Source organism: Loxodonta africana, chromosome 23, assembly GCF_030014295.1.
Source record: "Loxodonta africana isolate mLoxAfr1 chromosome 23, mLoxAfr1.hap2, whole genome shotgun sequence".
Lineage (NCBI taxonomy): Eukaryota > Metazoa > Chordata > Mammalia > Proboscidea > Elephantidae > Loxodonta > Loxodonta africana.
In genome coordinates this window covers 46,875,812-46,890,572 of record NC_087364.1, presented here as the reverse complement: position 1 = coordinate 46,890,572, position 14,761 = coordinate 46,875,812, and positions in this window count along the sequence as shown.

Here is a 14,761-nt window from a genome sequence, read left to right as displayed (position 1 = left end):
CACCAAAAACACAAACCCATTGCCGTTAAATCAATTCTGACTCAGAGTGATCCTAGGGTTTCCAAAGAGCAACTGGTAGATTCGAACAGATGACCTTTTGGTTAGCCGCCAAGGTCTTAACCACTGTACCACCAGGGCTCCAGCAAGAGATATAGCTACTGTTAAAAATTTTAGTTTATTTTCTTCTAGTATTTATTTTCTATATTTATACATTTTCTCTCCCAAATGGAGATCATTCTGTATATGCAATATGGTTGCCTGCTTTTTTCATTTAATATTATATTGTATATAATATAATATATTGTGTGTAATATAATGTTTATATTATATTTAGTATTGTAAGCATTTCTTATGTTGTGAAATCCTTCAGGTTTCCCATATTACGTATGTAACCTAATAGAAATTAAATATGCAGTTAAGGCAGACTGTGGTATCTTGGTGCCACTTGTCTTTTGGATTATGCAATTCTGGCCTCAGGGTACAGGATCACAGTGGTGTCACTACAAGGGTGCACAGGGTGCTGACCATGTGGGGTGGCACCAAAATGACTATAAAATTTTTGTGCAGTGTTTCAGCAGAAATTTACTATTTTTTATAAAAATATCCCTGTAGTTAGTTATAGTTATAACAACAAAAGCATTTTTCGTAAGCCCAGCTTACATGTATCAATATACGTAGAAGGCAAAAACTCTATGCTAATAATAACTCTAACTAATAATGCACTCCAGTTAGAGCTGTCATTATTACCCCATTACAGTGATGCTTCAAATCGCGTGGTTCTGTCTGCATGTGCTACAAGCACACACTGTTGTTTCATTTCTGCCGGTGTTTTTAAAATTGCTGATTTTGTCAAAATTTCTTGTGTTTTAGCTATAATATTGTGGCAGTTAGCATGGGGAGTGATACCATGAGTTACTGTGCTGGGTGACACCAACCCTAGTGATGCCACTGCAGAGTCAGCAAGCCATTTGGCTCCTTTCTCTTCTATAATCTGTAACTAGTGTGTGTGTGGGAGAGGAGGGGGTGAGAAAAGTGACGATTCTTAGAAATTAACCCAAAACATAACCTTATAATTTAGATTAGAAATGTCTTTACTTCCTCAGTCCATCTCCCCACCCAACATGATGATCCATCTGTTTTGTGTTGTTTTATTCGGAGAACACAGACTGTTCTCAGAGGACAGCTGGTATATAAATGATATATTATTGCAGTTGATAGATGCTGAGTGTCTGATTTCGACTCATAGTGACCCCATATGACAGAGTAGACTGCCCTGTAGGGTTTTTTTTTTTTTTTTTTTTTTTTTGACTTAAAGCACAAATTTGTTATCTTACAGTTCTGGAGGTAAGAAGTCCAACATGAATCATATAAGGCTAAAATCAAGGCGTTAGCAGGGCTGTGTTCCTTGTGGATGCTCTAGGGGACAATCTGTTCCCTTGCCTTTAAAAAAATTTTTTTTTTTTGATGGTAGTATACACAACCAAACATACATCCGCTCACAATTTCTACATGAACAGTTCAATAATATTGGTTACATACCTCACTTTGTGTCACCTTTCTCACTATCTCTACCCATATTGTTTCATTACCATTAATTTAGGCTCTCTACCCCTTAAAGTTCTCATCTGTGCTTTAGATCAACTGTTATCAGTTCAAGCTCATATAGATAATTCTTCATCAGAGCGCTGTGTTCAAGGCAAACATTCTTTATGAATTAGGCTAAATTGTTGTCAGTTTAACAATGGCTTCCTGGGATCATTCCAGTTCAGGGTTTAAAGATTGTTTCCAGGCATTAGATTCAGGAAGGAGCCCTGGTGGTGCAGTAGTTAAGTGTTCTGCTAACCAAAAGTTGGTGGTTCAAACCCACCAGCTGCTCTGTGGGAGAAAATGTGGCAGTCTGTTTCTGTAAGGATTACAGACTTGAAAACCCTGTGCAAAACAGTTCTCCTCCACCCTATGGGGTTGCTATGAGTAGGAACTGAAGCAACACAATGGCAATGGGTAGATTCAAGGGTTCTCCCAGTCTCAATGGATCTAGTAAGTCTGGTTTCCATGTGCGTTTGAAGGTCTGTTCCACACCTTCCCTCCTTTTGATCAGAATCCATCTGTTGAGTCCTTGATCAAAACGCTCAGTAATGGTAGCCAGACACCATTCATGTTTCCTTGCCTTTTCCAGATTCTAGAGGCCACCCGCCTTCCTTGACTTGTGGCCTCTTCCTTATCTCCAAAGCCAGCAGCATAGCATCTTCCAATATCTCTGTCTGTCTCTGACCCTCCTGCCTCCTTCTCGTAAGGTTTTGGACTTCTGGCCTCCAAAACTGCCAAGGATAAACGTGTGTGTGTGTATGTGTTTTAAATGATATTTATTGTGTTTTGGTGAAAGTTTACAGAGCAAATTAGGTTCCCATTTAACAATTACCAAAGAAATTGTTCAGAGACATTGTTACATTTTTCACAGTGTTTTAACATTCTCGTTAATTCCCTTCTGGATGTTTTGGTGGTGGCACAGTGGTTAAGAGCTCAGCTGCTAACCAAAAAGGTCAGCAGTTTGAATCCACCAGTTGCTTCTTGGAAACCTATGAGACAGTTCTGCTTTCTTCTGCAGAGCCACTGGGTAGGTTTGAACTGGCAGCCTTTTGTTTAGGAGCCTGTCTGAGCACTTAACCATTGTGTCACCAGGGCTAGATACAAAACATTAGGCTAAGACTATAGTGGGAACAAAAATCCTTTGCGGACAATGCGTCCCTCTCAATCTAATGCCCTACCATCTTCTTCACACCTCCAAACGTCTTGAGAAAAGTTTTAATTTACTGCCCCCATGCCCTCACTACCATTCACGCCTTACCAAACCTGTTGCCACCGAGTTGATTCAGACTCATAGCATCCCTATAGGGCAGAGTAGAACCGCCCCATAGGATTTCCAAGGTTGTGATCGTTACGAAAGCAAATTGCCATATCTTTCTGCCAAGGAGTGGCTGGTGGTTTGGAACCGCCAACGTTTCAGTTAGCAGCCTAGCACTTATGCCATCGGGGTTCCTTATTCATTCCTTAAAAATCAAAAACAAAACCCACTGCTGTTGGGTCGATTCCAACTCATAGTGACCCAATAGGACAGAGTAGAACTGCCCCAGGGGGTTCCAAGGAGCAGCTGGTGGATTCAAACTGCCAACCTTTTGGTTAGCAGCCAAACGCTTAACCACTGTACCACCAGGGCTCCATTCACTCCTTAGCTGACAACAATTTGGCTTCTACCTCTACCATTCATTGATAATTCTCAAATCCAATGGCTTCTTTTCTGATTTGACTTTTTAGTACCATTTAACAATTTTGATTGTTCACTTCCTGACTTATTTTCCTTTTTCAGCATTTATGACATCAGGTTCTTCCTTTGGATTTCTCTTTGGCCTCTCTCCATTTAACTAGCTCTTAAATGCTCCTAGCTGCCATGCGTCTATGCTTAGCCTCTTCTGTTCTGCCTATTCATCTGGGGGATCTTATTCATGCACACAGCTTGATTCCAAAATACTACAGAAATTTTGATTTCCAGCTGTGTTCTGGATATCTCCACTGGATGTCCAACTAGAAATCACGATTTTCTCCTATAAAATCTGCCCTTTTTCCTGTATTTCTATACACTGGTAATTTAACTGGAAACCGTGGTGATGTAGTGATTAAGAGCTACAGTTGCTAACCAAAAAGTTCAGCAGTTCGAATCCACCAGACGCTCCTTGGAAACTCTATGGGGCAGTTGCAGTCTGTCCTGTAGGGTCGCTGTGAGTTGGAATTGACTCAATGGCAATGGATTTGGTTTTGGTTTGGTAATTTAACTACATCATTATTCACCCAGTTACTCAAGTTAGAATCCTTGGAGGTATTTCTACCATGCCTTTCTTTCAGTCAATCTCCAGATCCTATTGATGTTTGGAATTTTTCCCTTCTTCCATCATTTCTACTGCCATTGCCTTGGTAGCACCTTTATCATTACCTACCTGAATTATGGAAACCTTTTTTGCGGGGTAGTGTAGTGGTTAAGAGCTATGGCTGCTCACCAAAAGGTTGGCTGTTCAGATCCGCCAGGCGCTCCTTGGAAACTGTGGGGCAGTTCTGCTGTGCCCTGTAGAGTCACTATGAGTTGGAATCGACTCGACAGCAACAGGTTTGGTATTTTTTTTCTTTTTACCTGAATTATTATTACTAAAAAATTATTGTTACTAGAGCCTATTTGTTCTCCACATTCCAAGTGATCTTCTGTTAGTTTTAAAACAAGTGGTTCCCCATTGTTTATAGCAGCATGAATGATGGGCAATGTTAGTATGTACAATCCAAGTGTCAACATTCTGGGCTCCCTTTCCATTTATATAAAAATAGCTTAACCCTCTTCCCAGCAGCTATTTATATCTCTGGTGGAGGCATGGGGAGTTCCTCTCGGCAACTTCTTGCTCTGATTCCCATGTGAATATTATGCACTGCCGTTTTTTTTTTTTTTTTGCTGGCTTTCCCAGTATTGTGTACTGTCTTACCCTTCGCCAAAGCCGTCTTTCTTTTGTCAAAACGGAAGTATTACATATAAGAGACTTGACTGGAACTTTTGGGAAAGAGAGGAGAGTTACGTTTATTCATTCAGTTTTTTTAAAAAAAAAACAACAAAAACCAAAGCTGTTGCTGTCAAGTCAATTTCGTCTCATGCATTTATTAAAGATTTACTATGTACCAGTCCCTGTTCTTTGCACTGGGGATAGACTAGTGAGCAAGAGACAAAAATCCCTGCCCTCATGAAGTTTATGTTTTAGGGAGGAGAGGACAGTAAAAAAGGTAATTATAGTCAGCAAAGCGTATACTACAGGTATTCCTGACTTATAATGTATTCAAGTTACAATGAAGCACACCTATGACTCCCTGGGTTATTTTTTGTACATCTTGGTAATAATGTATGGAGCCTTGGTGACGCTTGATTAAGAGTTATGGCTGTAACCAAAAGGCCGGCAGTTCAGATCCACCAGCTGCTCCTTGGAAACCCTATAGGGCAGTTCTGCTCTGTCCTATATGGTTACTATGAGTTGAAATAGATTCAATGGCAATCAGTTTAGTAATATGTACGACATACAATGTTGCAGTGCATAATTTGCTAATGTTGTCATTCTCAGATGTTCACTTGAAGATTTTCAAAGATAGGATTCATAAAGATACTGATAATAAAAGGCAATAATAATGAAAACTAGAAAAAAAGAGGTATTTGACTTAAGTCAGAACCTACCTATGACTGAGTCATCAGAATGGAGCCCTGTCATTAAGTCAGGGACTACCCATATATGAAAAGACTTAGAAAAAATACATAGAGTCTGGGAGTGGGACTCTAACTTGTTGCATCCAGTCGATTCTGACTCATAGGACAAAGTAGAATTGCCCCCTATGGTTTCCGAGGAGCGGCTGGTGGATTCTAACTGCTGACTTTTTGGTTAGCAGCCAAGTTCTTAACCATTGTGCCACCAGGGCTCCGTACATATTACTCTTCAGTGGCTGAAGAGATTAAAAAGAAGATGGTAGAAGGAGATAGATTCAGAGAGGAAATGGCTGTAGATTGTTTAGGGCTCTGTAAGCCTTTGTAATGACTTTGGCTTTCATTCTGAGGGTAGGAGGAATACTGGAGGGTATGTCAGAGGGGACTAGCAGCAGAGGAGTGACATGGTATAGCTTCTACTTTTAAAGGACCATTCTGGTTGCTGTATTGGGAATAGACAGTGGGAGGAGGGTGCAGGGATAGAAGTGGGTTTGGGGTTTGTTATTAGAATACAGCAGTAACCAGGTCAGAGATGTTGGCAGCTTGGACTTGGGTGGTGGCTATGGAGGTGGTTGGATACCTGATATATTTTGAAGGACTAGTTAATGGGACTCTGGATATGAGGGAAAGAGATGAGTCAAGGATGACTCCAAGATTTTTGGCAGGACCAGTTGGTAGAATTAAGTTGCCATTTATTAAAATAAGGAAAAGAAGATGTTTGGTGTGGGGAAGATTAGGAATTCATTGGAATGGTAAATTTGAGATGCCTAATGGCCATCCACGGAGTCCTGGTGGTGTAACGGTTAAGCACTTAGCTGCTAACAGCAAGGTTGGCTGTTTAAACCCACCTAGTTAAAAAAAAAAAAAAAATTTTTTTTAGTTGCTCTGTGGAAGAAAAACCTGGAGATCTGCTTCTGTAAAGAATACAGTCAAGAAAAGCCTATGGGGCAGTTCTTCTCTGTTACATAGGGTTCTTACAGTCAGAATCAACTTGATGACACCCAGCAACAACAACAGACCTCCAAGGGATAGGCAGAATGCACAGATGGTTATATGAGAATTGGAGTTCAGGGGAGAGGTCCAGGCTGCAAATACAAATATGGGAGTCATCAGCATGTAGATGGTATTTAAGTCCTCCTTGAGTGACTGCCAGAATCCTGAAAAACTGACCAGCCAGGGGAACCTCTACCTTTGGGGAGTGAGGACACAACCGAGTTCAAGAAACTACTAGAGTAGTTGTGATTCAGTGGACAGGAAGCCAGTACTGTTGAAACCACCTCTTAACACCGATGAAGATGAAGACTGGACACTGAAGCTCTACTGTGCAAAGACCCCATGTCTTGACTTTGCTTGCCAGCAGAGTAAAGCAAGAAGATGGCCTCCTCATCACTTTTGTTTTCCTGATATCCCATCAGTACATCTAATGAAATTCAGAACTCTAGCCACAAGGGCGTCTGGGAAACCCTTGACTTATCTCTTTCCCTCACATTCAGGTAACACGTCACTTCTACCTGGAGCCCTAGTGGCACGGTGGTCAAGAGTTCGGCTGTTAACGAAAAGGTCAGCAGTTTGAATCCACTAGCTGCTCCTTGGAAACCCTATGGGGCAGTTCTATTCTGTCCTATAGGGTTGCTATGAATCAGAATCGACTCGACGACAGTAACGGGTTTTACAGGTTCTGGTCACAACCACAGTAAAACTTGCTGTGAGTTCTTCCTTCAGAAGTCATGGATTGAGTTTATGGGAGAATGGGTGAATGAGGGCAAAATTCCCTTCTGGAAATGTCACAAGATTTGCACAGTTTGGGGGCACTGTGGCAGAATTGTTTAATTTCATCATTTCCACGCGTTATTTGCGGAAAATATATTGTCCTCGATGGAATTTAAAGGAATCCAATTTAACAATAAACTTTCCTAGATTTTGTTGAGGAAGCACTTCCCTGTGCAATAAGAACAATTCTAGGAATCAGTCATTTTACTTGGTTTCCTCTAAGTTTAGTCTTACCCTGAGAACAAAGACATGAAAAATCTGCCTTTTCAATCCACCTCCAACCCAGCAATTTGAGAGGAAATACAGGGTTTGGTAAAGCTAAATCTCTAAAATGGAAACTTCTTAGACATGGAAAGTCAGCTAAACCTCATAGGTTATTAGTATGCCTAGAACTTCCTTTCTGTGTAAAACCAAAAACTCACTGCCATTGAGTCAATTCCAACTCATGGTGACCCTATCGGACAGAGTAGAACTAACCCATAGAATTTCCAAGGAATCCCTGGTGGATTCGAACTGCCGACGTTTTGGTTAGCAGCTGTAGCACTTAACTGCTACACCACCGGGGTCTCCTTTCTGTGTAAACTCAACATCAATTAAGGTGGCAAGAGGAGAGAATGGTGGCAGGAGTAAAGAATGAAGCCTCAGCTGGCAAAAAGAATTCACGAAACTGAAGTCAGGAGGACCAAGGAAATCGGGGCTCCTAGACCTGGACCTCACGTGGAGCTTGGGAAAAAAATCCACCCTAGCATTCTTTCCTCCTTAGATTGGCTAAATTTTAAAATTGCTAATTTTCTGACAGCTCTTGTACTCAAGTACAGTTCAGTAATGCAGATGTCTCTAAAAGGAAAAGAACAATAGATAAACCTTATGGGTTGGGTATTCTAACTTTCAGATGGTTATCTAAATCATTTGGTGGAAGCTGTTATAACTGGTGATTGTGGATCTATCCCTAAGGAATGGAGCCCTGGTGGTGCAGTGGTTAAGTGTTCGGCTGCTAACCAGAAGACCATTCCGTGGAAGAAAGATGTGGCGGTCTGCTTCTGTAAAGATTTACAGCCTTCGTAATCCTATGGTGGCAGTTCTACTCTGTCCTGTGGAGTCACCATGAGTCAGAATTGACTCAACGCCAATGGGTTTGGCTTTCTGGTTTATCCCTAAGGGCAGCTAGTTATTCAATTATTTTTGCTTGTATATCTGTATTTGTTGTCATCAGTTGCCGTCGAGTCTCCTCTGACTCATGGTGACCCCATGTGCAACAGAATGAAACATTCTGCACCATCTTTATAATTTTTGGTGTGCTTGAGTTCATTGTTGTGTCCAATGTGTACTCTGAGTATCTGCCAACATAGGGAGCTCATCTCCCAGCACCATATCAGACAATAACCTGTTGAGATCCACAGGGTTTTTGTTGGCTAACTTTTAGAATTAGATCACCAAGCCTTTTTTCCTAGTCTTTTTTAGTCTGGAAGCTCTGCTGAAACCTGTCCACTATAGATATCCCTGCTAGAATTTGACATACTGGTGACATAGCTTCCAGCATCATAGCCATGTGCAAGCCGCCACCGTAAGACAAACTGACAGACAGGTGGTGGTAATATCTTCATTACTACCCAGTGCCGTCGAGTCTAGAAACTACTAAAATAGGAGACTTGTGTGATATGTAAAATGTTCTGCTTCCTATGGCTCCAGTTACTTTTGTTTTTTAATTTGTAAATGTGTCTTTCAGAAATAAAACTCACTGCATTTGAAGTGCCATATTTCAGATCAAACAGTAAAAAAAAATGTACTAGATTCCTTTCCTAAGCCATACTTTCTAAAGAAAGGGGTTTGAGGTCTTGATTTTTCATCTACCAAATGGAAATTTTTCTTCATTTACCCACCTTCCACTGAGGAATTGATGTGAAGACCAGTGTATTCAGTGGTTAACTGTCACAATAACACAGTTCCCAGCAGAGGTCTACTCATATCACTGAAGGGTAGATGAGGGTCGCTTCAGCACTTTCACATGCAATTGCCATTCTGACTTTCAACTTTTGGTGATTAAATAAATGTTGAAAGTTTAGAGTGTGCTGTTAAGAAATGCCTGAATAATCCTACACGTGACTAATCAAAGGAGAAGTTTGCTTATCTAGTCTTAAATTTAAGAGGGAAGATATCTCTTCTAATTAGTATGTATTTTCACTCCATCCATAAAACAATATTGTAATAAGTGAATTATAGTCAACCATAGTTTTTAAAAGTTTTATTTTATTTTTTTGAACTTTTCATTGTGAAATATTTTCAGATTTAGGAGAAATTTGCAAAATTATGAAGAATCCTTATATACTCTACACCCAGCTTCTCCAAATATTAACGTCTTATATAACCACAGTACAATTTTCAAAATGGAAAATTAACATTGACACAGTACTATTAAGTAACCTACAGGTTTTATTCAAATTTTATTAATTGTCCTGTTGATTTTCCTTTTCTGCTCAGGATCTAATCCAAAATCTCACATTGCTTGTAGTTTTCATGGTTCGTTGTTGTTGTTGTTAGGTGCTGTCAGTTCTGACTAATTGCATGACTCTACAGTTTCCAAGGAATGGCTGGTGGTTTTGGACTGCTGCCCTTTTGGTTAGCAGCTGAGTTCTTAACCACTATGCCACAAAGACTCCACAGTTCCTTAATCTCCTTTAATCTGGGACAGGTCCTCAGTTTTTCTTTGTCTTCAATGACTTTGACTCTTTGAAGAGTACTGCCAGTTATCTTGTAGAATGTTGCTCAGTTCGAGTTTGTCTGATGTTTCCTCATGTTTAAATTTAGGTCATGCAGTTTTCGCAAGAATATGGCAGAAGTGACATTGTGCCCTTTTTGGTGCATCCTATCAAGAGGTACATGTAGTTAATGTGTTTCATCAGTGGTAATGCTAACTTTGATCACTGCGCTAAGGTGGTATCTGCCAGCGTTCACCACTGTGTAGAGTTACAATTTTTCCCTTTGAAATTAATAACCATCTTATGGGGTGGATACTTTTTTTTTAATTGTACTATAGGTGAAGGTTTACAGGACAAACTAGCTTCTTATTAAACAATACACATATTGTTGTATGACATTGATTACCAACACCATGACATGTCAACACTCTGCCTTCTCGACCTTGGGTTCCTTATTACCAGCTTTCCTGTCCTCCTGACTTCTTGTCCTTGTCCCTGGGCTGGTGTGCCCTTTTAGTCTTGTTTTGTTTTATGGGTCTGTCTAATCTTTGGCTGAAGGGTGAACCTCAGGAGTGACTTCACTACTGAGCTAAAAGAGTGTCCAGAGGCCATACTCTCAGGGTTTCTCTAGTCTCTGTCAAGCTAGTAAGCCTGGTATTTTTTTCTGAGTTAGAATTTTGTTCTAAATTTTTCTCCAGCTCTGTCTGGAACCTGTATTGTGATCCCTGTCAGAGAAGCTGGTAGTGGTAGCTGGGCAACATCTAACTGTACTGGACTCAGTCTGGTAAAAGCCATGGTAGTTGTGGTCCATTAGTCCGTTGGAGGGGATACTTTGAAACTATGTAAATATTCTCTTTTTCATCATAATTTTGCCCACTAATTTTAGCATCCATTAATGATCCCTGCCTGAAGTAATTATTATTGTGGTGTTTGTCAAATTCTATTTCCATATTCCCTTTACGTTTTTTAATTGGAATAGTACCGTAAGGAAGAGTTTATTCATTCATTTTTATTCATTCAATTATCTACATATATTAATATCGACTCATGGATTTTTTTCATTCTGTATGTTATAATTCTCAAAAATGTTATAATTCATTACTATCATTATCTATTTTGCTCAGCTGTGTTTTGAATAAATAGCCTTAAGGAAATTTATTGTCTAAAAGGAAAGTGGGGGCAAAGGAAATAGTATTCACCAGCTTAACTTTCTGCCTAGAACTCATTGCCAAAGAGTCAAATCTGTCTCAAAATGACTCCATAGGATAGAGTAGAACTGCCTTGTAGGGTTTTTAAGGCTGTAATCCTTGAAGAAGCAGACTACCACGTCTTTCTCCCGTGGAGTGGCTGGTGGCTTCGAACCACTGATGTTTTGGTTAGCAGCCTAGAGCTTAACCACTGCACCACCAGGGCTCCTTCTCTACCTAGAAGGGCATTGATTATTGATGTTACCCTAACATCAACAGCTCTATATCCATTTGGCTTGGTCCTCTAGAACTGTCACTCAGGAATGGTTTGGGGATGAGAGCCACTGTGGTGACCTTAGGGCACTGCCCACTCCCACACCTCCACCCACAGAACTACTCCCTTTTGTGACATCTGTTTGTGTGGAAAGGAGCTCATCTGGTTTCTGTGGAAAGGACCTAGGAAGTATCTCTCTGCTGTGAATTTGTGTGTATCCACAATTTGTGGAGCTGAACATCTTTCCAAGAAGAAAATCTGAACTCTGTTAAGGCATATACAGCATGCCTGACACACTGGTGTGGTACTTATGGAGGACAGATTTTTTCAGGAGGAACAGTTGGGGGCTTGAGAGCAATGGGAGCAGAGCACCTGATGAGGGAAGAAGGAGCCTAGCCTGGCAACAGACGTGGAAACTGAGGACGAGCTTCAGAGGAGTTAGAGATTTTAGACCACCACTGTAGAACTTACCTCAGCGAGACTTCTGGCAGCAGGTGTGTCCCTTGGCAAAAGTTTCTTAGTGCATCAATTCAAAGAACTGTGAGACTAAATGCTCTAATATTTTGAGCAATCTTGCTGTGAGACCCTGCACTAAGCGTCCTGCTCACTTTGTAAGGTGGACTTTTTAGACCTCTACGACTCGATGGCACTGGTTTGAGTCTTAGCCTCAAAGACAACATTTTCGTTCTAACTCCACTAGCACAGCTGCGTGACTCTAGCTCAGTGACACTGGATGGAGCTCGAGGCATTGATGAGTCCCCACACCACCAGGACTCTGGAGCAGGCCATGGGCACAGGAGCAGTCGCAGCTTTGAGTGCTGCTTCTGTGGAACCGTCTGGATCTAAGGCTGTGGAATCTTAGTCCAGTTTACCGGAATGGCAAATAATGACATGGCAGACTCATGAGCCCATGTAAGATATCTGAGGATTCTAGCAAATTTCAGGAAATGGGGATATTGTTAAAAACTGGACCTCTAACATACAGTTGAGCAAGTAGGGCTGAGGCACTATCGAAATTTAGATGTTAATATCAGTGGGGCTTTGTTTATACCCATTGTCTTGAGATGGTCAGACATCAGGTTTCTAGAGGTAAAACAATAATTCATCCCAGCCTACTTGCTGTCCAGAGCACACACTTCAGCTACTTACAACCTGTGAAGTAACTGGCTTTTCATGAAACATTGTCTCCTTGTTGCAAATGATAATAACGCGTCTTCCTTATTCAGGACTTTTTCTTCCACGTGACTCAAACTGTGCTAATAATTTGTGTCCAAGATTCAGATGATGACCTTGTAAGAATTTACAAGAAACCCAGAGGCAGTTATGGTTGCTGTGCAGCTGAGTGTCCATCTACCTGAAAATCTCTAGTAAGGGAAAGCATGGGCAGGCATGTTTGAAAGCCTTAGGGCCATTAGCCTGATTTTTCAGGAGCTTGGAAAGTTCAGGATTGAAAGTAAAGAGTTGGAGGGAACAAATTCCTAAAGGAACCTGGGGTTTGGTTTTGGGGTTTCTGTGGGCATGCTGAGTGTCTTTATTTGCCTCTGAAGGTGCCTTCTCCACTCTTTTGCACCTGATTTCTGATCTGGAGGCTGACCTGTAGGGACTGCATCAATGAACTCCCTTGCCCTCTGGGTTTTGGTTAGGTTTGGTCAATGGAGAGCCCCAGCAAGTGATTGGAGGACGGGAGGAGAGGTCTGGTCATTTAGTCAGCTGGCTCCCTTCCCTGCTGGGAGTCGGTGATCTGGCTGTACCCCTCAGCTAAAAGTCACAGCTACAGCTAAACTTCATTCTCCACACAGCTCGCTCAGCTGGGTTTCTGGAAACGGTTTATTCGCTTTGCCCTTTAGGCTTAGGTGTGTCAGAAGGCTCCAGCTGCTGCTAGCCTGGAATTTTTCCACCTGTAAAGTAAGTGGCTCTTCATGAAATATGATCTTGTTGCAGATGGTAGTTACGCTTTGTCCGTATTCAGGACTTTTTTCCCATGTGTCTCTAACTGTGCTAATAAATTGTGTCCAAGTTTATGGACAAAAGATCTGGTTTGGACTTATCCCTATACTGAACCCCTGTTCCACGCACACATACACACACTGTGGAGGGCAGGGTTTCCACAGAGGTTTTTCACTGTATGCCCTCCTGAGTCATGTAACCATAGTGCCTAATTTTGTTTTCATTTATAGAATTTAAATTTAAAGATCAAGAGAAGGAGCTGCAGCAGCCACCACTGCTACTGGAGAAAGAGGACTCCTTTACTGGCCCAAGGGGAAGCGGCAGTCACCCTCCCTGACTTCAGGAACAGGAGCGGCCCAGGTGCGAAGGGCACGGTCCATCTGGTGGCCATGGCAGTGACAGCTGAGTCAGTGAGGCCTGGCCTAGATCCAGGAGGGAAAGACAACACCTCCAGCTAGGTCCAGCACTTCGGTGCCACTAGCATAGGGGCAAAATGACCCAAGCTAAAGGAAATGAATAAGAATTGGGTACATTTCACCCACAGGGTGATTGGTCATTTGGAAAAAGCAGACACTCTGAGGGTGGTGAAGTCTGAGCTGTGGTGCACAGGAGTGGGCAAACTTCCTGCCCCCCCGCCATGCTTACCCTACCCGCCGCTTCCGCGAGGTGAAGAGGCAAGTGCAGGAAAGAGACCTCGGTATAAGCCAGATCATGATGGAAACATTGTCTCTTCTTGAATACTTTCAGGAAACTGGACGTGGGGTTTAAAAAGCGCCTCTAGCCCGATGGAAAGGGACAGATGGGCTATGATAGTTAATGCTCCCTTACCACTCAGACATTTGAGTTACTAGTCATTTTCTTGTGTCAGACTGTTTTTTGTTTTTAAATTAATTTTTGTCATGCTTTAAGTGAAAGTTTACAAATCCAGGTGAGTCTCTCATACAGAAATTTACGTACACCTTGCCATACACTCCTAATTGCTCTCGCTCTAATGAGAAAGCACAGTACTTCCCTCCACTCTCTCTCCTCGTGTCCATTCAGGCAGCTTCTTTCCCCCCCTGCCCTCTCATCTCCCCTCCAGACAGGAGATGCCAACATAGTCTCATGTGTCCACTTGATCCAAGGAGCTCGTTCTTCCCCAGTATCATTTTCCATCCTCTATTCCAGTCCAATCCCTGTCTGAAGAGTTGGCTTTGGGAATGGTTCCTGTCTTGGGCTAACAGAAGGTCTGGGGACCATGCCGTCCAGGGTCCCTCCAGTCCCAGTCTGACCATTATGTCTGGTCTTTTTACGAGGATTCGGGGTCTGCATGCCACTGCTCTCCTGCTCCCTCAGGGTTTCTCTGTTGCGTTCTCTGTCAGGGTAGTCATCGGTTATGGCCTGGCACCATCTAGGTCTTCTGGTCTCAGACTGATGCAGTCTCTGGTTTATGTGGTCCTTTCTGTCTCTTAAGCTCATAATTACCTTGTGTCTTTGGTGTTCTTCATTCTTCCTTGCTCCAGGTGGGTTGAGACCAATTGATGCATCTTAGATGGCCACTTGCTAGCGTTGTGTCAAACTGTTTTGATGTTAGGATTTCTTTTGCTGAGTTTTAAGTTTTCTTACCAAA